Genomic DNA, 25,143 nt, shown 5'->3' with positions numbered 1-25,143 from the left:
CAAGTTCTCTGATTACAAGGGAACATGATATTTCTAGAGTGAAGATGCTATTTTAATAGCATGCCATATGCTAGAAAATACATTTAAAGTGTTAAGATTCAGAAAATTAGGTATGTTTACCTCAGTAATTCATTTTAATAATATCAAAAATACTATTATTAGCAAACTTAGCACATTAAGATGAATTGTCTTAAAAGACTATGGAGAAAGGAGTGACTTTTTTTTTTCCTTTCTCCTCTTTGTTGCAAACACTAATTCAAAACATGGGTATAATGTGTATACCCAACAGCCACATAACCATAGGTTCAAAGATCTCATAAAACCTTATTGATGAATCATAACAGGTTCTAACAAACTGTTACAGCCTAGTGGGCCAAACATCCTTAGTATTGATTTGTAAAGCTGTAAGCATTATAAAGAACAAAACATGGTAGAATTTTAAAAATTCTTTATTGGTTTACCTATTAGCTCAAAAATAGTAAATAACAAACATTTTTAATAGTGTCTATCTGTATGAAGAGTTTGTATTTCCATACATTACTGAGCAGATACAGCCATTCAAAAAGGGAAGAGTAGGTTGATTTTTATAGCAAAAGGAGAAAGTTGAGAAAAGAAAATAATAATTTGAGTTTTAAGTCAACCTCCATAGTTTTAGGTTCATATGTTTTAGAATATATTTTCTTTAGATCAAATCTCTGTCTTTGGGGCTCACCAAAGTGCAGCTAAAGGAAAAAAATATATCTTCCATGTGTAAGAAAAGGATTCTCATTTTTAAAATTCTAAATTTATAACTAGGTTCCAAGATGGAGCTCTTAAATCAGGATATGGTTTTAATTTTAAAATTAAATTCAAAATGTCCTTAACTGTCCTAAGCAAACTTCCTGATTCAGATTATACAAAGGAAAATCATATTTCCCAAAGACCATAATTTAGCAACACTTGTTTTTTGCTGCTAAATAGATATATCTTTTTGAAAACAACAGAAAAGTAACCAATCATATATAAGATCATTGGTTTTGAATATTTTATAATTAAAAAAAAAGACAAATGAACTTTGCAAAACAGAAACAGACTCTCAGACATAGAGAAAAAACTTGTGGTTACTGGTGGGGAGGAGGGTTGGAGGGGAGTTAGAGATTTGCAGACACTAACTGATACAAATAGAATAAACAACAAGTTCATGCTGTATAGCACAGGGAATTATATTCGATATTTTGTAGTAACTTACTGTGAAAAGGAATATGAAAATGAATATATGTATGTTCACGTATGACTGAAGCATTGTGCTGTACACCAGAAACTGACACATTATAAACTCACTATCCTTCAGTAAAAATACATACATACAAAAATAAATAAATAAATTTTTGTTTTTACCCTTTTCATTTTTTTAAGGCTTATGCAGTTGTCCTTGAAAAGTATGTGGCAGGTTTGCCATCTAAGTCACCATGGCCTGGATATAGTAAAAGACAGGTAATTTTTTTCTCTTAGTTCAGTGCTACCTGATATGTACATGTCACTAAATATAATTTGGGAAACACTGTATACTTAAAAAGCTATTAGACTGCCTAATGGTCAGAGAGAATCAGAACTTTAGGTAATAAAGATAAAAATTTATTTTAATTAGGCATTTTGTATTTTGAGGAGTTATAGTGGGGTATACAGGTAAATTTTTTTTTCAGATTATACATGCTTTGTTTTATTAGTTGCATTTGAAGAAAGCTATTCTTTTGTCATTTTTATCCTTTTGCCCAATGCAGCTTTTGTCATCCAAAAGCAAAAGGTTTTAAAATAATAATAATAAAGAAGTAAAGGCAAAAAGGTTTCTATTAAAAACATTTTAAATATGTTAAACATAAAATGCGTTTGTTGTTGAGGGCTCTTTCTACCAGCCTGCAAGAATTAAACGTATTAGTTTGCTCACGGTGTAAAATAAACTACCCCAAACTTAACACCTTAAAAAGATACACATTATTTTAGCATATAGTTCTGTTAGATCAGAAGTCTGGCATGATATGGCTGGATTCTCTTCTTAGAATATAGCAGGATTAAAGTCAACGTGTTGGCTGGGCTGAGTTCTTGTCCTGAGGCTCCAGAGGAAAGTTTGCTTTCATGCCCATTCTTCTCACTGGCATTATTATCTAGCGAGTCAAAAGAAGACTAACTCTTCTAAGTCAAAATGTTTTATAAGATGGTCTCTGCATAAATCTGATATTTTCCCTTTCTTTTGTTGCAGTTAAAACTCTGTTTCCTTGAGGCTACAGGACTGAGGCCCACATATCCGTGTTACTTGTCACCAGGTGCCACTTACAGCGGCTTGAGGCCTTCCTTATTCCTTGACATGTGGCCCCTCCATCTTTAAGCAGCGATGTTGCTTGGACATCTTTTTTTTTTTTTTAATGAAGTACAGTCAATTGCAATGTTTCAATTTCTGGTATACAGCACAATGTTCCAATCATGCTGATACATATATTCGTTTTCATATTTTTTTCAATTAAAGGTTATTACAAGATATTGAACATAGTTCCCTGTGCTATACAGAAGAAACTTTCTTAATCTGTTTTTATATATAGTGGCAAACATTTGTAAATCTCAAACTCCCAAATTCATTCCTTCCCACCATCTTTCCCCGGTAACCATAAGAATGTTTACTATGTTTGTGAGTTTGTTTCTGTTTTATAGATGAGTTCATAGTATCTTGTTTTTCCTTTTTAAGATTCCACATATAAGTGATATCATATGGTATTTTTCTTTCTCTTTCTGGCTTATTTCACTTAGAATGATGATCTCTAGGTCTATCCATGCTACTGAAAATGGCATTATTTTATTCTTTTTTATGGCTGCTTAGTATTCCGTGTGTGTGTGTGTGTGTGTGTGTGTGTGTGTGTGTGTGTGTGTACAACTTCTTTATCCAGTCATCTGTCAATAAGACATTTAGGTTGCTTCAATGTGTTGGCTATTGTATATAGCGCTGCTATGAACATGGAGTGCATGTATCTTTTTGAATTAGAGTTCCCTCTGGATATATACCCAGGAGTGGGATTGCTGGATCATATGATATGTCTATTTTTAGTTTTTTGAGGAATCTCCATACTGTTTGCTTGGACTCCTTCATGTACTTCAGATATCTGACTATTTGATCAGCATAAGTAAACCCTGTGCTATGAAGGGGCTCATGTGATCAGATCAAGCCTACCTGGATAATACCCATATCATAACATGAACTGTATCATTTAACATCACCTAAATCATGGTAGTAAAACTCACCATATTCACTATTCTAGATTATGCATAATGTTTTCACAGAGTAGGCTGAGAAATCTTGGAGGCCATTTTAGAATTCTGCCTACTACCATCCTCCCTTGTATCCTCACAGGTGCACAATACATTCACACACTCCTGATAATTCCATGTTTCCCATTCACTACATCAATTCAAAGTCTAAAATATACATTTAAATGTCTTCATTGCAAAAGGTCCACAGTTTCATTATCTCAACCATCCCAGTCAGGAGCAGATGTGGCTACTGAGTACTATTATTATTAAGTGTAACTATTATTAAGTAAAACACCTAGGTATAATTGAATCTATGACACTAAAGACACAAATAATCTGAGCTGAGCATTTCTAATATCCAGAGGAATGACAAGAATAGAATAATATTTTTTGACTTTCTGGTTCAAAAAGAAGAAAAAAAAAGAATGGTTAAAAAGGGTCAACAGATCAAAGTAGTCTTGAAATCCAGACAGGAACTCAAGGTGGATTTCCTTGATTAGGAGTCAAATTCTGGAAATAATCCTCTATATTATTTGGATCTACCCTCTGAGCTCTTGGCTCTGACACTGGAATTTTGATTGTGCAATCTGAGTCATAAACCTTTTTCATAAATGGTGGCAACTTTTTTTTTTGTATCTGAATTGTTTTATCAGGCTAGTTACTGGAGGTAGAATTTTGGGGTTTTAATAGCCTTCTTTTATTTTCTACTTTCTTAGTCCCTTTTAGTCCAAAGCTGCCAGTGTTGTTGCTTATATAATTTTCTCAAAAGCCTTATGGGCCTTTGTGGATTTCACTAGTTTTCATTAGTAGAACAAAGCCATGTTTATAAATCTGAGATAATCCCTTTGGTTTCTACTGATGTGAATTAGGGACAATTCCCTTAAATCTCCTAGATGCCCTATGGTTTAATCATGAATCTCTTGATGTACTTTTTCTGTTTTTCTTTTCCACCTAGAGTCAGACCCTTAGCATTTTCTCTCTATGCAATGTTTCCAGAGGCAATTTAGGAATATCAGCATCTTTGCTATTTGGATAGACTGAGAATTTCCCAATTCACCAAGGCCTCTTTCATTTTGTTTAAAAGATTTTCCCTCAATTTACCTCCTCCTCTTACATTTTACTAAAAAAGATACAGAAAAATCAGGGCACATCTTCAAAATTTTGCTCAGAAATCTTCTTAGCCATATACCCAGTTAGATCACTTACAATTTCTGCTTTACCCTTACCTATAGGACATGATTTTGCTAAATTTTCTGCCACCACAAAACAAGAATCATCTTTCAGTTTCCAACATTGTTTTTAACTTCCCTTGGAGTCTTCTTCAGCGGCGTTTATGAAGTTCACATTTCTACTAACATTCTGTTTATGGTGATGTAGGCTTTCTCTAGGGTCATTTAGATTTTTTTTATAATGCTGTTTATTTTCTATGAATTTTCAACTATAGCATCTTTATATTTTATATTTTTACTAATAATCTGCTCAAGAAAATCTAGGCTTTTTCTACCATGCTGTCTCAAATTCTTTTGGCCTTTCTCCCACTGCCCAATTCCAAAGTTGCTTACATTTCAGGGCTGTGTTAAGGCAGCATCCTACTTAAGGTACCAACATCTGTATTAAATTCCTATTGTTTCTTAACAAATTACCACAGGCTTACTGGCTTAGAAAACACCCATTTATTGACTCACAGTTCTATAAATCAACAGTCTGGCACAGCATGACTGGATTCTTCACTCAGACTACAACAGGGCTGAAATCAAGTTGTTGGACAAGCTCAGTTTTCTTCTGGAAGCACTTGTAAATAATCTTCCAAAATTAATTTCGTTTTTGGCAGAATTCACTTCCTTATAGTCATAGGACTGAGATCTCAATTTCCTTGGTAACTGTCAGCTAGGGGCTGCTCTCAATTAGTTGATGTTACCTGCATTCCCTGTTAGGTGGTCCCTCCCATCTTCAAATGTGCCACATTACATGAAATCCCTTTTTGTGCTTCAAATCTATGACTTTTCCTTCTTCAGTCAGCCTAAGACTCTCTACTTTTAAAAGGCATATGTGATTAGGTCAGGCCCACCCAGGCAATCTCTTTATCGTAAATTTAACTGTATCCTATAAATAACCTAATTACAGAACTAAAATCCATAACACTTACAGAGCAGGGAATTATGGAGGTCATTACTATCAGAAAATCGGGCAGCCATCTCAGAATTCTGCTTACGGCACCAAGTTGTTACATTTTTAGGAAATATATGAGCTATTGATGTCACTTTGATGGCTTATCTCTGCCATTGTGATAGTACTTATACTGTAGATGTTGGCAGCACCTAAAAACCCAGGCTTTTTTTTTCTTGATTATTGTCTTGTTGAATTTGTGTGTGGCTATAGAGAGTTTACTTGCACAGCATCACTTCATGTATGTATGCGATAACTCTATTCATCTATATCCATTTATAATAGATAAATGCATATATACAACAGATAAACACATAGATAATAGACTGAAATAGACGTACAGATAGAAAAGGAGGAAAAATACTATACACTACTCCTTTTACTAGATTCACCGAATGCAACATTTTGTCACACTTGTTTTCTTTCTTGCTTGCTTTCTCATATGAACACATATGCATATTATTATTACAATTCAACAAGAAAGGGTTCTTCCTTTTTTTCCCTCCACCACTTATGTGTATGTCTTCCTTTGATTGCAAAAACGCTGACTCCTACAATATCAGAACATTTAATAATTGTTCAATTCTGTAATACACACATGAACACAAAAACAGCTTCAGAATATCTATGCCCATATCACAACAAACAAAGGTACTCAGTAAAATTCAAAATTAGTATACCATTCCTTTTTTTTATTTGGCCAAGGATATATAAGCAAAGTACTGAGTTTAAATTAATTTAGATGCCTTATATGGTTATTTATTTACAATACAGCTTAATTTGTTTATGTCTGTATTCTATTTGAGCAATTTTTTTCTTCAGCCTTGTCAAATTTCATTTTTCAATATATGAAAATTAACATGGTTATAAAAGTGAAAATTACAAAAAATATATATACTGAGCAGATTATCATGCCCTCTCCCACGCCATCCTCTCTGTTTCCATTCATCTACTCTTTTACATATTTCATAACTTCCTGATTATTTTTTGTTTTTTACAATTACTCAAAAGCACAAAACTATTTATGCTTTTTTTGTTTTGTTTAGTTAATATATCCTTAAAAAATCACTCTATATCTGTTCACTGTTTATTCAACCATAATTTATCTAACCAATTTCCTATATGGGCAAGTAATGTTTTTATTTTCTCTATATTTTGTAATAATAAACATGACAAAGTTAATATCATACATATGTATTTTTGTCATTTATAAGGTTTACTATCTTGGTATATTTGTAAGACTGCTGAATTAAAGAGTAAAGGCATAGATACTAATGATACTGTCTAATTTCCCGCCAGGAGAGATTCTATCATTTTGCACTGCCACAAGCAATGTGTCAGAATGTCTATTTTCTCACAACATTGATAACAAAGGTGTTGTCAAGCTTTCAAATTGTTGCCAAACTAATAAGCTAATAATATGTATTTGTGATTAATCTATATAATCTATGTAATACAATGTTTTAGCATTTATATGCACTCCATAAATATTAAAAATTTAAGACATAAAAATAAACTCATTCTAAAGAAATATGCATGCATACATATTGCTCATTTGGAACAAACATCATATAAAAACTTTAGGCTAGATGTTGATTAATTAGTCATGTAAATGTAATTTTAACATGACCTTTTTCATCAGAGAAATATTACCAGCAATATACTTTCTGTTCCACAGACAATTAGTATATGATGGTCAATGACCAAGTATGTGACATTTGTTGGAGAATGCAAATGTAGAAACCGTACATACCCAGTCACTGACAAACGTGTGTGTGTGGTGTGTGTGTGTGGTGAGTGTGTGTGTGTGGTGTGTGTGTGTGGTGACTGTGTGTGTGTGGTGTGTGTGTGTGGTGAGTGTGTGTGTGGTGTGTGTGTGTGGCATGTGTGGTGTGTGTGTGTGTGTGGTGTGTGTGTGGTGTGTGTGTGGTGTGTGTGTGTGGTGTGTGTGTGTGTGTGTGTGTGGTGTGTTTGTGTATGTGTGTACATATATAGGGGAACTTGCCCCATTTTTCTTCCTGCCTGATTGCTTAACCTAGGATATTGTTCCTCTGCCCCCGGTGCTCCTGTTCTCAGGCCTTCCAATTGGACTGTATTACATACACCACTGTCTTTCCCAGATCTTCAGCTTACAGATGGCAGGTTGTAGGACTTCTCTGCCTCCATAATTTCAATTCTGCTAAATCTTTTCCTATAATATCTCTTATTGATTCTACTTCTGTGGAGAATCCTGCCTAGTACAGCCTCCTAAGACTGCGGCCACCAGTAGATTCTTATTTTCAAACTAGCTCACAGTTCATTTTCCAGAAATTTATCAAAATTTTCTATAACTAGATGGTTCCAGCAGCTTCTGCTCCAGGCACTCTGATCTTGGCAGGATCTCTCTGAATGCTCCAAATTTGAAAAGCCAGATTTTTGGGGTAGTTGTTTGCCCTGTAAACTTGATTCTCTGAAGGATTCAAGAAAAATATTTATTTTCAATTTATTCAGCTTTTTATTCTTTTAATGTTGAGAGTGATGTGTTCCAAAATCTTTATATAATAAAAGTCAACCTGGAAGTCTCATTATATTTCTTAAAGGTTTATTAGAGCTCTGTTCAAAGACTACAAATGTATTATCTCAGTGAATAACTACAAACTTATTATATTTGTGTAAGCATGACCTAGACAGTTATAGAATATGAACAGTACCCCAGAAGTGGCCCCATTTCACCCTCCTAATCACTATGCCATCCTTTCTCTTTTTACTATTTAATGGCAGTTTATTTTCCCCTCAGTTTTTAATCCATTTCAATACTGCTGATCATTCTTGAGTATGTTATTTATATACACACATATACTATGGCATTATTTAGGAGTATGACTTCTAGGTCAGTTACATTAAATATTTTAATAGATAGTACCAATCAGCATTCCAAAGCAGCTGTACAAATTTACACACATTAATACATTTCATTGAATGCATTATATGGATTGAAAACAATTAACTTCTTTTGGTATACAGGGACGATAGAAATCATATGTAAGTTCATTCAGTATATTATTCAAGGTTTTACTAAGTCAAATTTTAGTATCTCTTACTGAGGATTTGTCATTTAAGAATAGATAACCATCTGCTATTATGCTTACATGAAGTTGCTGGAATGTTGTGAAAAAAATTGTGATTTTAAGTCATTAACACATTCCCTTATCTATTATTTATCCTTGGTTATGAATCATTATTTTCTTCTAATTAAGTTAACTATGATGCATACCACTTCTATCATAGCATATGTTATGTATAACATAGTTTCCTACTGGTATTATTAGGTTTAAAATACTATTATGAGCACTATCATAGTTGTTTTACTTATTCTGGCATGCCTGCAGGCTGAGGTTAACCTCTTCAATTTAAATACTTCTACAACAATAGATATATGTACATATGTATCTGTATTATACATATTATAGATGTAGATATATGTCTATACATGTGAGTATAAATGTCTGAGCAAGATGGCCCTGTGAGTGAGACTGCCGCCGGCTCCCAGTGCTGGGCCGTGGTGCTTCTTCTTGCTCCCTGTAAGCTGGGGGGGTCTCCAGGAAGGACCACATTGCCTGTGTACCACCAGCCAGAAGCCTGGGCCACCTGGAGGCTGCAGCAAAGGCCTCGGGTCTCACCCACCTCCACCCTCAGCTCAGTCTAGTCTGCAGCTGTGTAGGGGTAGGCCTGTGTAGCAGGGATCCACACTGGGCAAAGGCCCCGGCTGGATACAAAGAGAGGAGGGTTTGAGGGAGCAGGATAGCCCTTGAGGACAGCCTCTAGAATGGGCTCTGATGAGTAGCCCAGATGTTCTTCCAGAATCACCACGTGTGCTCCATGGTCTGCATCCTGACTTAGCTGACTGCAGACTTGGAGGACGGAGGATGAAGGACTCTGTGCCAGAGTGTTGGCCAGAGAAAGGCCCAAGGGTGCCCACTTATTGTGGGCCTGAACCTTTGAGTCCAGCCATGCCTCTGTCACCCTGAGCCCTCTGGAGCTGAAGTTCAGACGGACAGCCTGTGCGGACAGCGACTGGGAAGGTAGGCTTTCTCGGCATGTGAGGACCCCAGGCATCATCTGTGACTTTCTCCTTTCTCCTGCCTATAATGACTACCAAGTGCAAAAGTAGCTTGGAGTTGTGTCCACTGGCCTCTGAGGACCTCCAGACCCTTGGTTACCTGGTCCCAGCCCAGGGCAATGTTCCAGGCCAGCTTTGCTTCCTGTCCTGGAGGCAGGTGGGCTCTGGGATGGACTGGTGAGCCCCTGAGCTGGAGAATCTGCACCTCCTCCCAGGCTGGATCTGACGTCCTGTGTCCTAAAGGCCCCCAAAGGATCTTCTGCAAATGTGATTTCAGTGTCCCTGGCCCAATTCTGTAATGAGGTGCTGCGGATGCTTTCATGGTGGACTGACAGGTGCTGTATCTTGGTTTTAGCACCTTTCAAGGGGGTAAGGCCTTGAAAGGTGAGTCCCGTCCTGGGTGGGGGGCCCTCGGTGGTGAGCCTGGTGCTTGAAGCCCCAGCGTGGGGGCCAGAAGGGGTCCATGTAGGTGGGGCTCAGAATATGAGAAATAAAGGAATTGTGCCCACCTCCTGACAAATCTGCTTTACTGATTCAATTGCTGATCTTATTCAGAAACATCCTCACAGCCACAGCCACAAATAACGTTTAATCTGAGCACCCTGTGGCCAGTCAAAATGACACATAAAATTAACTATCACTGACGCCCAACTCTGTGATGGGCTTTACCCCCAGGAGTCCCACCATGTTCTTAAGATGAAAACCCCAGAAAGATGTGCTCTTGGCTCTAGCAGAGGGAATAATCATCTTGAAATTCTTTCAGAAACTTCTGCACGACAACAGCCCACTTTTCAGTGGAAACACCTTTAGCAGAGTCTTTTCCCACTGAGAGAAGAGTGTTCCACCAACTGCAGCCCCTTTTCACCCTCCTGTGTTACCTCAAGTGTAAAAAAAAAAAGCTGCATCACTGGAGGAAGACTTGTGAGGGTCAGACCCAGAGATGTAGGCCCATCAACAGACTGAAATTTGATCATAAGGTTCTCCCCCAACACATCTTACTACCATACCAGTAGCAGCAGGATAAAATATAATCAATTCTCATTATTTGCAGATTCTGTACTAGTGAATTCACCTACTTCCTAGAATTTATTTGTAACCCCCAAATCAATACTTGTGAACATTTTGTAATCATGTATAGGTAAGGGCGGAGTAGTGACAAATTTTAGTTTCCCGGCCTGGATGCCCCAGCTACGTCAGAACTAGGAGATGCTCTGCGTTCCTGCTTCAGTTCTCATACTATAAACGTGTTCTTTTTAATATCTATTTAGTGCTACATTAAAAAAAAAACTTTTGTGCTGTTTTCAGTGATTTTTCCATTTAAAACAGCCCCCAACTGAAGTGCTGAAATACTATCTAGTGTTTCTAAGAGGAAGAAGGATGTGACGTGACTTTCCGAGAAAATGCATGCATTAGATCAGCTTCATCCAGGCATGAGTTACAGCACTATTTGTTGAGAATTCAACGTAAATGAATCACAATATGGTACCTCCATAAAATGGAGGAGGAATTTCACCCATCTGTGTATAAGGCTGCTCTGGAAAGTGCTAAAGTAAAATCTAGAGTGTGTGATAAAACTATTGGAAATACCAAAAAAAAAAAAAAGCTGCTAGCGCAGTAGACAGCAGTGTTGTGAGGCTGAAAGCTAAAGAAATTTAGCATCACGTTACCCAGGGTCCGGAAAGTGCTAAATCCTTCTTGGCTAGTGCTGGCTGGCTTGCAAGTTTCAAAAGGAAATGTAGCATAAAAATGTTAAACTTAGAGGTGAGGCAGTTTCTGCAGACCAGAGGCTGCAGAAAAACTGTTTAAAAAATGCCTGCTAAAACGTTGTACAGGAGAAGGATTATATAAAAGAGCAGGTCTTCAACGTTGTGAGACTGGCTGGGTTTTACGGATTGTTGGCAAGTGGACCTATATAACCCAAAGAGCACTTCAGCTGGTGAAAATGTTCTGATCAGACTCACAGGAACCTAACCCCATATGTCCTCTAGCAGCAGCAGTTCACTGTTAGTTCATTCAGCGTTCCCAGTGACTTTGTAGAACATAAACTATGGTGACAAAAATAAGAATGGACTGTATATTAACACTGGATTATAGCTCGAAGGACTGCAAGACACAAACTGTCCCCTGGGAGGAGTGCTCAGGCAAGACCAAAGGCAAAAGAGCTAAAAGGAGGATGTCAGAGGAATTTGCTGTCTCTGACATCTACAGATACAGCGAACGTTAAACACAGCCCAGCTCTTAGCCAGGTTAACACTGATTCGTACATTAAATGACCAGCTGGACAACATCAAGGGTTCTAAGATACAAGTGAGAAGGAGAAAAGTAAGAGGAGAAAGAAAAGATACTTGAAAAATAATAGCTATATTTTTTCCAATTTGAGGAAAAATATAAGACCTCACCTCTAAAAAAAAAAAAATCTCAAACCTGTTAGCAAGCACAAAATTAACACAAAGAAAAAACACCCAGGAATAGCATAAACATTTTTGAAAAATAGTGTTAAAAAGAGAAATCGTCGATTTTATAACATATCCAAAATCTCAATGATTCCCAAGCAGAAGAAATATGAATAGAACCACAAGAAACACCATAATCAGATTTAAAAAAAACCCCAATGATTAAAAGTATTAAAAGCAGCCACAGAAAAGTGATACATCACATATCGGAATTTCAAAAAGAATTACAGCCAACTTCTTATCAAACATTATGCATGCCAGAAGACAAGGAAGTGACACTTCAAAGTCATGGGTAAAAAATAAACAAGTAAAAATACTAACATTCTATATCAGATAAAATATTTTTTCCAAGAATGGAAGCAAAATGAAATATTTTACAGACAAAAAATGTGAAGGTCATTTATCAATAGCAGACTGCAATTTAACACATGTTAAAGGAATTTTCTCATGTAGAAACTCAATTTTAGAAAGTAGTATTTTGTAAGCTTGTACAGAGTCTGTGATTCTAAAATAGGAATGCAAAGTAACTAATTAATATTATTCTCAGAAGCAAACTACTCCATAATGTAATGATTCAAAATTACAGCCTTAAATATATATATATATATATATATATATATATATATATATATATATATATATATATTTCTGTATTCTATGGATAAGGAACTTGGACAGGGTGCAGCAGAGGCTGACTGTCTTTGCTCCACAGCATCTGGGACTTGAGCTTTAAGACTTGAAGACTAGCGGTAACACGATGGCTGCAGTTTGGTATTAACAGGAGGACCCTTCGCTTATCTGTCTGGCACCTGAGCTGGAATGACCTAAAGATAAAGACTGCCAACCGGAGAACCTAGAGTTGGCCAATACGTGTTCTGGATCCTCGCAGCACGGTGGTCTTAGGATACTCTGTCTTCCTACATGGTATCCCATGGCTCTCAATCTGAATAGTCCAGTGACCAAGGAGAAACTTGCACTGCCTTTCATTATCCATCCTCAGAGGTCACATAGCATCACTCCTGCCATACCGTACTACAGTCCCAGCAGTTAAAAGTCTACCCAGGTTCACAGGGAGGGGGCATTAATTCCACTTCTCAATGGGAAGAATATAAAAGATTTTGCTGTCCTTTTAAAAAACGTACGCACCTACCCGTAGTCTCTGATTAGCCATCAGTCTCCATCAGCAAAGTCTGTAGTTTGCTTCTCTCTGAATTATCTGCTCCAACTCCCTCCCTACCCTTCTTCTCAATCAGCTTACTTTTCTTCTTGAAAATCAATCAAATGACTACGAATGATCATTCTACATCTTAACATAGGGCACATTGTATACAATAAGAGCAATTATCCTTTCCTGTCTCTTTGAGAGAGTATATGAATGGCCAAGCACCATTTTAAAATAAGGCCACTTAATTCATGAGACAGTGACCCTCGCTGAACTGTAAAGGACCAGGAAAGGGTGGCAGGAATGGAGTGGAGGAAGTGTTTTACCAAGGTCATAGAGCTCTTGGTTTATGACAGCAGATCACAAGGAAATCAAAGTCTTGCTATAACAGAAGTTTTACCAGCACGAGTCAAAGGCCAGTTATTTAAAACAGCATTAAATACAAAAAATATGACTCAAAACTACGTAATTTTCTCATTTGAAATGTCAAGATTGTAACACATTTGGATAATCTATAGGTAAGGCAATTAATTTGTGGTAACAATTGATATAGAAATATTTTTCTGATGTTTTAAAGACAAATGAAGGATCCAACATTATGCTTTTATATCACAATAAAATCAATCTTCTTAACAAAGAAAACGAAAAAAGCACTATATTATAGAAGTGATTTTTTCAAAATTACAAGCTGAGAACAAGTTAGAAAAAAATCCCCTTTCTTACTGAAATGATACAATAAAAATCTTCCTCTTCAAAAATTTAATTAAAATCTATTGAACATTGACTGGATAACAGATACTACATAAGCAGTTCATTTCTCCATTCCATATTAAAAGTTGCCAAAATCCTAGGAGGCAGCTATTTTGATCTCCATTTTCTAGATGACATTACTAAGACTTAAGGGTTTAAGTAACTTAACTGGTAGGGTATATTAATAAGGACAGAAGAAGAAATTAGATTTAAATCTATCTTATTCCAAAGTGGAGGAATTAAAAAAAAACTGCCTGATAGTAAACATTCTACCAAACTGGTAGATAAGAGGCTTAAAGCCTAATTATAATTTTATTTGGATAAACAAAGAAATGTGACTTTTCTTACATTCAGATATTAAAAAGATCAAATAGCATAAGAAGCTATAAAAATATTCTGAAGCTCAAGAAAAGTTTTAGTAACTTACTAAGTGCACACATCTTGAACTATGGGCTGCAACTAGAACTCAAGTCTCATATTTCCAATGATGCAACATGCTCACCTTTTCACTTTGTCAAAATATTACACTCATTTGGGATTCCTATTACAACTTCTTTCACAATCACTGCATAACTTATTTATGACCTACCTAAATCCTCCCTCCTCCACAGGCCTTTTTCTTATTACTTCATGTAAGAGTGACTTCCTAGAGCACTTACTCATGATAGTAAACACTAGTGTATTCACAGTAACGTGGTATGTGTTATAGCAATCGATTATCATAATAGCATCACTTTTATGAATTCGGTACTTTCAAAAAGATATGGAAACATGTTTCCCAAAGAAGACATACAGATGACCAACCAGTACATGAAAAGGTGCTCAACAACATTACTCATTAGGAAAAGGCCATCAAAAGCACAATGAGATATCACCTCACGCCGGTTAGAATGATCATTACCAAAAGGACAAGAAATAACAAGTGTTGTTGAGGATGTGGAGAAAAGGAAATCTGGGCATTGTAGGTGGGAATGTGAACTGGTGCAGCCACTATGAAAATCAGTATGGAAGCTCCTTAAAAAATTAAAAATAGGGCTACCATGAGATTCAGCAATTCCACTCTGGATATCTATCCAAAGAAAACAAAAACACTGATTTGAAAAGACACATGCAACCCCGTGATACCTGCAATAATATTTACAATAGCCAAGAATAAAAAGAACCAAAATGCTCACTGATGCATGAACAGATAAAGAAAATGTGGTCTAGACATATACAATGAAATATTTTTCAGCCACAAAAAAAATTAAATTGTGCCATTTGCAACAATATGGATGGAACTTGAGGGCAGTATGCTAGGCAAAATTGGTCAGACAGAAAAACATAAATACTATATTATCTCATATGTAGAGTCTAAAAAAAAAACAAAAAATGAGCTCATGGATGTAGAGAGCAGATTGGTGACTGTGTGAAGTGAGCGATGGGGTTTACTTCCTACAGCACTTACAAGTGTGCCTCGCGCACAGAAGTTTATTAATGCAAACTAATATGGGAATGGAAGCAATCTTAAATTGCTGGTTTAAACTAACAAAAATTGTCTCAAGTATACTATGCAGAAGTTTCTGGAAACAAAACAATTACCCCACGAGCATAATATATTTATTTGCTCTTTTATATTAATCGTTGATGTTTTATTTAAAGCTCTTCTTTAGATAAAGTATGCTGTGATGTGGTATTTTGCTCTCTTTAAAATGCATTCAATATTTTAATCATTGCCACAATATTATTAATTATAAGATATTAAGAATAATATTTTAATAGATAGTATCTTTCCAGTGCTCTTTGCATAAAGATTGTAAACAGCACAAGTTATGAGCAACTTTTATCTAGTGCAAACAGTACATCACAGAAGAACAATTAAAATTATTTTTAGCAAATCATTTCTGCACTTCAGAGAGACTATAAACAGATTTTTTCCCAAGATCATTTTAAGTATATAGTTGAACTTACTCTGCTTGCCTCCTCAAGATCTTACCAGATAATTCACTCTAAATTATTACATATATGCTTCCAGGAACTACCAAAAATTATTTAAATATATTAGAATAAAATGTGTTATATAATTTCATCATTACCCTGAATTGGAAAAAATGATATAGCCATTTTTTTCTAATTAAAAAAAGTTTGCTTACAAAATATTAAGAGACTAAGATGATTGCTTTAAGCATGTCAGCTTAATACAGTCTATTATTTTTAAAAACATTTATTTTGGATCAATCAAACATTTGCCAAAGTTCAAGATTCTTTAGTTTAACACACACACAAACACACAGACAAACACACACACAAGTTCTGAGGATATCTCCACTAGGAGGTGGTTTTGTAACCTTGATAGCAATACATCCTTTGAAATGTATATGACTCAAGAGACTATTTAATGTTTGATGGAAGTACCACATCCACGCTAATCCCTGAGAGATGTGGCATCCCTTAAAGCTATTTAAATCATCCTCAAATCTGTATTCTTTTTTCTTTTTTCTGTTCAATTTGATTGGTATCTTCCTCCTTGCTTCTATTTGCACATGGGACTCAGTCACTTTGCATGGATTCTTTAACATGAATTATGTGAAAAGTAAACAGGCACATCCTTTACCTTGCAACGTATAATACATAGTCAAGGTTTTGTTCTGTGGAAGCATTACTGAAATCACAGATGATGGGAATCTGAATGACAACACAACAGAAAACAAAATGAAATTAGGCGTTTTGACGGTCCACGGTTCTTTCCACTCTGCTGTTTGTATCCTCCTACTGTATTCCATTTCCTGTCTGCAAAAGCACACCTCCTCCTTCCCCATAACTACCACCACCCCAATGCCTCCATTATCACCACCACTTGTGCCATTTCCCTGAGGAAGTACCTTTAAAAAAACACTAGACTAAGTAGAAATGACGGGAGAGTTTCCTATTTGTGTGAGCAAAGCACTCCAGCTCTTACAGAAGCGCCTAGCCTTGACCCTCACTTTTCAGACTCTGTCTAGGTCGAGCAATTTAAATGCCTAATTAGATTAGCAGGTGCTTTCTTAACGATCTCATGATCCTCCACTAATAGGTGTCAGCTTTTAAGATACATTAAACAATTTTTTCTCAATTGCATGTATTGAACAGTACATTTTATATGTGACTCTATTAATGATAAATTAAGTATATCGTCTCTATAGGGATTTATAAAGAAAGCACTAATCACATAACTCTTTCTTTAAAATGTAACTGAATTTAATAATCCCTGCTATTAGTGATTACACAGGATATCCTACTTTAATAGATTTGGGGATTTATTAAAACTTCAGATATTTTAATTAAAATTTTTGTTTGTATGGAAATACATCTGCAGGTAGCTAGGTGAAAGATAATGGTTTCTCACTCACCAAATAGTATTACAAGAAAGAAGTGGCTTAAAATCTTGTTCGTGGTATAGAAGAAGGGGAGTGTATATTTTAACACTGAAATCAAAGGGTTATTCTCCATTGAATAAGAAAGGAAGTACAAGAGAGATTTTTTCTTGCATTTTAGCATAACATCTTTCTTACAAAACTTCTTGACTACCTGTGATTTATGCAGCAAAATAAGCTTTCTTATGACACTTAGGTTAATCTTTTTTCCCTTTCCATTACCTGAACATATCAGTATGTTTTCTTGTTGAAATAATTTGGACTAGTAATTTGCAAATTTCCTCTGACAGCCCTTAAGGTACAATAAATTTCTCAAATCAGTAGGAGCCCTTGAAATGTGTCTTCAATATCCCTGCTGCAAATGAAACTAGCAAGCTACAAATGTGCCAGTGCACAGAAAATCAGAAAGAATGAATTTTTCACTTACATGGAATTGGATGCTCCCTTAATTATTTGTAACCCTGGGCTATAAGAAGGTTTCTCATTTCAGAATTAGATTTTACAGCCAGGATTTTATTTTTTGTTTGTTTGTTTATTTATATGCCTGTACTACATTTAATGAGTTAGGATCAGGAAAAAAACATAAAGACAAACTGGACTAAAAAATACATCACTCCTTTAAAATGTTTGAAGATATTTCCCATAAATAGTATTATTTCAACATATAAAACTTAACTTTACTGAGTTTCCATGGAATAGGAAAACAAAAATTTCTGTCCAATCTATGTTTTGAAGTTATATTAAAGATTTTCTTCTGTGATTTTGACCACAGCAAGTGAAGACAGCAGGGAATCCAATATGCTACTGATGGCATTCCATATACTCTGTATTTTTAGACTCTTGTGATTGTAATATATTTTATAAATTTTTGGTATTTAAAAATTTTGTATTTTTCCCCATTTTTGACAATTGCACTTTTGCAGTATGCTGCAGTGATTAAACTGTAGGTCCTGAAATCAGACAATTGGGGTATAAATTCCTGCTCTTCCATTTACTAATTTGGGCAACTGACTTAGTTTCTTTGCATGAATCATGTTTAGAACTGGTAACACATACAAGAAAACCCATTAGAATAATGTTTTAAATGCATAAATAGCTACTTTTCCACCATATAGTTAAATTCCAAAAGCCAGAGGTTTTGAATTGCTAGGATGACTCCATGAAGACATCAGGAAAGCAAGTACCTTCTATTATCTATCTCTATCTTCAGTTTCTATCCTCAGGGCTACATGGTAGTTGCTGGAGATCCAGCAATTACTTCCTTATTTCAGGAAGTAGAAAGGTGAAAAAAGGAGAAGAATAATTAGATTCCACTCTTAATGGGGTAATGGCATATTCTTAGAAAACCGTAAGTTGTGAGAGATGTTGTTTGAGTCATCTTTGGAAAATTCAATCCCCTGCCTTTACAACTGAATCTCAGAAAATCTAATGCTTTAAGAGTAACAGAAAACTCTTAATAAATAAATCAATAGTCAAAAAAAATTCCCTCTGAAAACACAGGTGTTCCACATATTATTAAATTTTAATTCTAGAAAAATAGCTGAGACAGGGATCATCCTATATATTATAAATAATTTGGAAAGAGTAAAAATTAAAAGCTGTTGAACTCATTATCTAGTACAATTTGCCCTAGGAATGCAAGAATGGGTTGGTATTTCAAAATTATCACTGTAAATCACCACATTAACTGATTAAAAACAAAAAGAAAAACTCTCAGCACATCCAGAAAATATATCTAATAAAAATGTACCAATTATGATAAATCCTAACAACTTGATAAACCTCCCTGCCAAGAATCAAAGCAATATCATACTTGAGTGGGAAAAATATAGTCATTTCCTTTACTGTAAGCAAAATGCCAGCTTGCTCACTAATGTAGCTCATAATCAGCAGGGTACTGGAAGTCCTAGCCAAAGAAATATAATCAAAAAGTTGAGAGAAGAAAGTGGAAAATAAAAAGAGACAAAACGTACCTTTCTTAAAAATCACATAATGATGCTGAAAATCTAAGAAAATAAACATTAACTACTCAACAGTGAAGATGTACTTAGCACAGTAATTGTATTAAAATATAACAGTAACAGTATTCCAATGAATCAGCAATAACAAAGGATTATATATATATAAACGTATATAAAAAGAAAAAATATCATTGAACATGACAAGCAAATCAATATAATACATGAATCTACAAGAAGTTTTCAAAAGTTAATGAAGAAATTTAAATTTGTAAAATAGATTAACAAGTTTATACTGTATAGTACAGGGAACTATTACAATATCTTAAAGTAACTTATGGTGAAGAAGAATATGAGAATGAATGTATGTATGTTCCTGTATGACTGAAGTATTGTGCTGTACACTAGAAATTGACACAACATTGCAAACTGAAAATAACTTCAATAAAAACATATTTTTAAAAAGTTAATGAAGAAATTTGCTAAATTTCATTGCATATACAAGTTTGAGTCAAAATTTTAAAGCTTCTGTGATGTCAAAAGCACAATCTGCAATCTAAAAAAGTTAAAAAGAACTGGGGAAGACATTCGCACATAGGACAAAAAAATGGCTAATTTAAATACAAAATTAAAAAATAATAACTATATATCCCCTTCCCCCCAAAAGAAACACATCCCAATAAGAGAAAAAACAACAAAAAACAAACATTAAAAAAAGATAATCAACATAAGAGCAAACCAAGGGCTAATGAACATACCAATATATCTACAACCCTGATAATATTTTATTCTATTTAGTAAATATTAGATACTCTGAAAACCCCATGTGTTGGACAGGAAGTGGGAAAACAGAAAAAAAAGTAATAATAAACTGCTGATAGGATTGTAAATTTTGTTTATTTAAGAGACAATTTCTTTAATATAAGTTTTAAAGTCCTTATTCCCTACACGCATCAAGAGTGCCATAAGGAAACAGAGATTCCATGTAGCATTGTTTGAAAAGGCAAATCTGTAAGAATTCTCATTAGAAATGGGGAAAGGAGTAGGAAATACACATAAATGATAATCCTATAATCTACGTGTATACTATTTATTCTATCTTTATACTTTTCTGGATAATTTCTGTATTTTATAATATACTTCTCAATAAATAATAATAGTGAAAGTCTTATAAAGAGTTTAAGCAGCCATATACATAAGTAATAATCTGAAAAAAATTATCTACAAATGAAAGGCTGAACGGCTTCATGAAGCCTCAAGTCCTCAAATCCTCAGATATAGAAAGGAAACACCATTTTCCTTCAAAAAACAAACATTCAAGCTAGAGACTCTAGAAAGTGTTTGTTAGTAGAGTATAGCAAGTGACATGCGAGAGTATCACCAGAACACAAAGAAAGAAAATATAAGTCAGATTTGCTTAGGAAAAGTGAAGGAGGTAAAACTCAGACTAAATTTTAAAAGACAGTGATAAGATCACATCCTTCAAGACCAGTGATTGGAATAAGAACCAAGCTCTAAATGAAACCTGTAGGAGAACCTAATTTCAAAGAGTTCAAGAACAGAAGCAGACACTTCAAAGAAGTAACAGAAGTACATACTCAATTATCTTGTGTCTGGCCCTGTACTAGGCCTTTCACACATATTTATTTCCTACAAAATTCTTGTAAATCAATATTATCTCATATCAAGATAAAATTAAGTCCAGAGAATTTAAAATGGTAAAATAAGTAACTCTTGATAGAAAGACACAAACATAAGCCCTTCCTGATTTTTCAATTCCTCTCTCAAAAACTAAACTTGGTAAACATTATGAAAGTGTGGCTTCACCGAACGCAATAAAGACTCTCAAAAGAGTTACAGATACAATAGAGGAGTGAAGGGAAAATTATATAATTTGAAGGAGCGATGGGTGGCTTTTACAATGTCATAGAAATAGGCTGGAGGAAGTCAATATATGCTGAGTTGCAAAACGACTGAGACGTGTAGAACAAAGTATAAAGAGTACTATTTTGAGCAACTCCACTAGGAAAGAAAGAAAATGAGACAATGTTTATTACACTCAATAATATGGATTTTTTAATCTGAGAATATGTTATGGGTATTTAAAAAATGATATTATGACCTGTCATTATCATACTGGAGGTCATAGCCAGTGCAATAAAGAAAGACATTTTTAATGTGGTATAAGGACTGGAAGGCAGTAAGTAAAAATGCATTTCTTTTATAAATAACATGAACACATACACATATATATATAAATTAGATAAATCAAAATAACGAAATTTAGCAATGACAATTTACAAAGATCAAGTTTACATATGAGGAAAAACAATTAGGAAATAAAAGATAAAAGATAATATTTCTGATAGCACAAGAAAAATAAAATGCATGGTAATAAATCTAACAGAAGAGGAACAATAGCCCTCCCCTAGGAACAACAAAATGTGAACAGCATTAACTAAAGAAGACCTAAATAAATACAGTATTTCACGTTCAAGGTTTAGAAGAATCAATATTGTAAACATGGAAATTCTCTGCTAATTAATATATTGATTCAAACAACCGCAATAAAAATCCCAGCAGATGTCTTAGCAAAACTTGATTAGTTGTTTTCAAAATTATATGAAAAAAGACTCAAGGAGAGCTTGGGTGATCTTGCAAAAGTATAAAAAAATCCAAAGAACTTTTATTCTCAGATATAAAGATGACTTATTTATAATAAAAATAACAGTATACAATTGTAATGGAGCAGGACCCTGTGGGGCCTTCCCAGGACAAACCTTCCCACCCCTACCACCATGTCTTCTGCCTGCCTCTTCTCTTTAGAAAAACTTTAGCTTCTTAGGCCTTTCCCGAGTTGCAAAGACTAAACTTCATCAAATAAGTGAGAAAATGCAGAAGCAAAGGAAAAGAGCCAAGCAAGACAAAATAATAATAGTTTAGGCACTGCACAGTCAAGGACCTATAGTTTCTCCTCAAGGGCTAAGGATAATATTCTGAGCTATATCCTTTAAGCTGTTTTGCAGACACTAAAACACCCACCAGTGTTTAGAGAAGTTAACCATATGTTGTTCACAAGCAAGCAGACCATAGAAAGTTTGGAGCCAGAAGTTTGATGATGTAGAATCCCGACTGCCTCACTGCCAACCAATCAGAAGAATGCCCACAAGCTGATCATGTACCCCACAACCCCCCTCCCTCACTCTGTATTTAAAAACCTTTCCCTGAAAGCCATCAGGGGAATTCAGGTCTTTTAAGCACTTAAGCACTAACTTCCTGTGCTCCCTGCTTGGCACCCTGCAGTAAACGCTGTACTCTCCTTCACCACAACCTGGTGTCCGTAGATTGGCTTTACTGTGTATGGGTGAGCAGATCCAAGTTTGGTTTAGTAATACAATTAGCTCAGAAACAGACAATAGACAAGGAAAATACAATAAAAAAAATCTGACATTAAAAAGTTGATGTAAAGTGGAGAAAAATTTGGTTTTGATAGTGGGTCAACTGGATACCCACTTGCAAAACTATGAATTTTGAGGTGGCAGCACTACCTCAATACCTTGTGCATTGGCCTTGGTCCCAGTGCTTTGTGGCTCTCCAGCTGGGGCCCTACCACTGACAACCTGAACACAGTAGCCACAGGGAGAGATGAGCAACCTCAGTACTAAGAAAGCTCCAACAATAGCAACACAGACACTGAAAAGAGCTATCTTGGAATTAAGAAAGACTGGTGTCTTACATATGTGCTCAGCCCCTTCCTTCCAATATTCTTGAATGGCACTACGGTCCAGCTGCGTCTGTATTTAACACGTGTTAGATTCAATCAACTGCAGATGGAAAATATCTGGGAAAAAAATTCCATATAGCTCCAAAAGAACAGAACTTGAATTTACCACCACAGGCAACTCTTTAAATAGCATGTACAACTACTTACTATTTACAATTATTTACATAGCATTTTTACTGTATTAGGTATTACAAGTAATCTAGAGATGGCTTAAAGTTTAGGGGAGGATGTGCACAGGCCATTTGCAAATACTAACCCATTTTAAATAAGGAACTTGAGCATCCTCCAATTCTGCAGGGGTTTGGAGTCAATCCCTGGCAGTTATCAAGGGAGGACTACATATGCTCTGAGGCCCTGGGATGAACCCTTTTGAAGGTGGCTGTTATTATGGATGACTAACTTTTCTCAGATATTTTCCTTTTAAAATTTCTAGTATTTATACAGTGACTCCCAATGGAAGATTTAGTGCAATACAAGGCTGAGTCTTTCCATCACATATCTCCACCCAGATAACCTAGCCTGGTCCATCGCCACCATGTTGTCTCAACATCCTTAGCTTCATGATGGATAAGTACCCACTCTGGGCAGTAGAGAGACTTGAGAGTTCACAAAAAGACAACTGGCAGCACAAAGTTTAATGTTTAACTGAAAAGACAACGTCTTTTCTGAATTATTGCTTGAAGTCATGGAGGAAATTAAACAAAAATATAAAGCACAAGACAACTCGGTAACAAATCCCAGGCTTTCTCCTTCCCAGACCTGGTTCAAACAGGGAGGGAGATTCAACATGGCCAGAAGGGGCTTCAGTTCTGGAGGCCAGACATCCTAGATCAAGATGTCAGTAAGGTTGGTTCTTTCTAAGGACTGCGAGGGAGAATTCTGTCTTTATCTATCTCCTAGATTCTGGTGGTTTGCTGTCAATCTTTGGTGTTCCTTGGCTTCTGCTACATCAACTTCTATCTTCATCTTCACATGGTAATTCTTCCTTGTATGTGTGTCTGTGTCCAAATTTCTCCCTTTTTATAAAGACACCAGGTGTATTTGATTAAGGTCCACCCAAAACCATTAGGCCCTCATCTCACCTAATTATATCTGCAAGAACACTGTTTTCCAAACAAGGACACGTTCTGAGGTAGTAGGAGTTATGACTTCAACTTATGAATTTTTGCAAGACACAATTCTACATGGAGCAGAAAATGCAATGTAGTAAAACATGTAAAACATGTAAGTGCTGGAAGAGATCCTTACAAAATGCATCAGCTTATAAACATGTGAAAAGGTACTCAACTTCATTATTCAACAGGAATCTGCAAGATGAAATTAAATTTCCATATACCACCACTAAAATGGATCAAGTGAAAAAGAATTATAATAGCAGGTGTTGTCCAGGATGTGGAGTAACTGGAACTCTTACACACTGGTGATGGTAGCGTTAAGTCAGTACAACTGGTTTGGAAAACTCATTGGCATCCTGTACTAGAACTAAGTGCTCAGCAATTTCATTCTCAAGTATGTGTTGTAGTAGCACTGCTTGAAATAGACAAAAGCTTAAAAAAAGCCTGTTAACAGTGTGTTTGAGTATTTATATATGTATATATATTCATATATGAATAGATACATATATGTATATATGTTTTTACAAATTTATAAAAGGAAACATATATAAGGAGATAAGATAACTACTGCTTGGATGCATCTCACAGAAAAGTTTGAGTGAAAGATGCCAAACACAGAAGAACACATATAGTAAAATTCCATTAGTACAACATATAAAAATAGACCAAATCATTTACGGTGTTAAACATCAGAGAGGTTATTATTTTGGTGAAGAACTAACAGTTCTGGGAAGAACCTAGGGAACCGGGGGGTGGCTTCTGGGAGCTTATGATGCTTTCTTTCACTATCTAACTGCTTGTTATATAGAGAATTCACTGTGTTAAAACCCATCCACCTGTATATTATGATTTTGTACAGCTTCTGAAAGAATATTATGCTTCAATAAGGATTACTTAAAATAATGGAAAGCTATTATCTACTGTAATTTCCAAAGTCACTTACAAAAGATTCACAGAATAAATGAAATCTTTCTATATATTCAGCTGA

The 25,143-nt window shown here is 35.3% G+C and overlaps 1 pseudogene; it reads left to right on the top strand.

Annotated features, from left to right (window-relative positions):
• The first annotated feature begins 22,901 nt into the window (after nucleotides 1–22,901).
• LOC102539946 (ubiquitin-conjugating enzyme E2 J2-like) lies at nucleotides 22,902–23,901 on the top strand (annotated as a pseudogene).
• Nucleotides 23,902–25,143: the final 1,242 nt, after the last annotated feature.

Source organism: Vicugna pacos, chromosome 1, assembly GCF_048564905.1.
Source record: "Vicugna pacos chromosome 1, VicPac4, whole genome shotgun sequence".
NCBI lineage: Eukaryota > Metazoa > Chordata > Mammalia > Artiodactyla > Camelidae > Vicugna > Vicugna pacos.
Note: the sequence above shows the minus strand (reverse complement) of the source record. Positions and strands in the feature narration are given on the sequence as shown.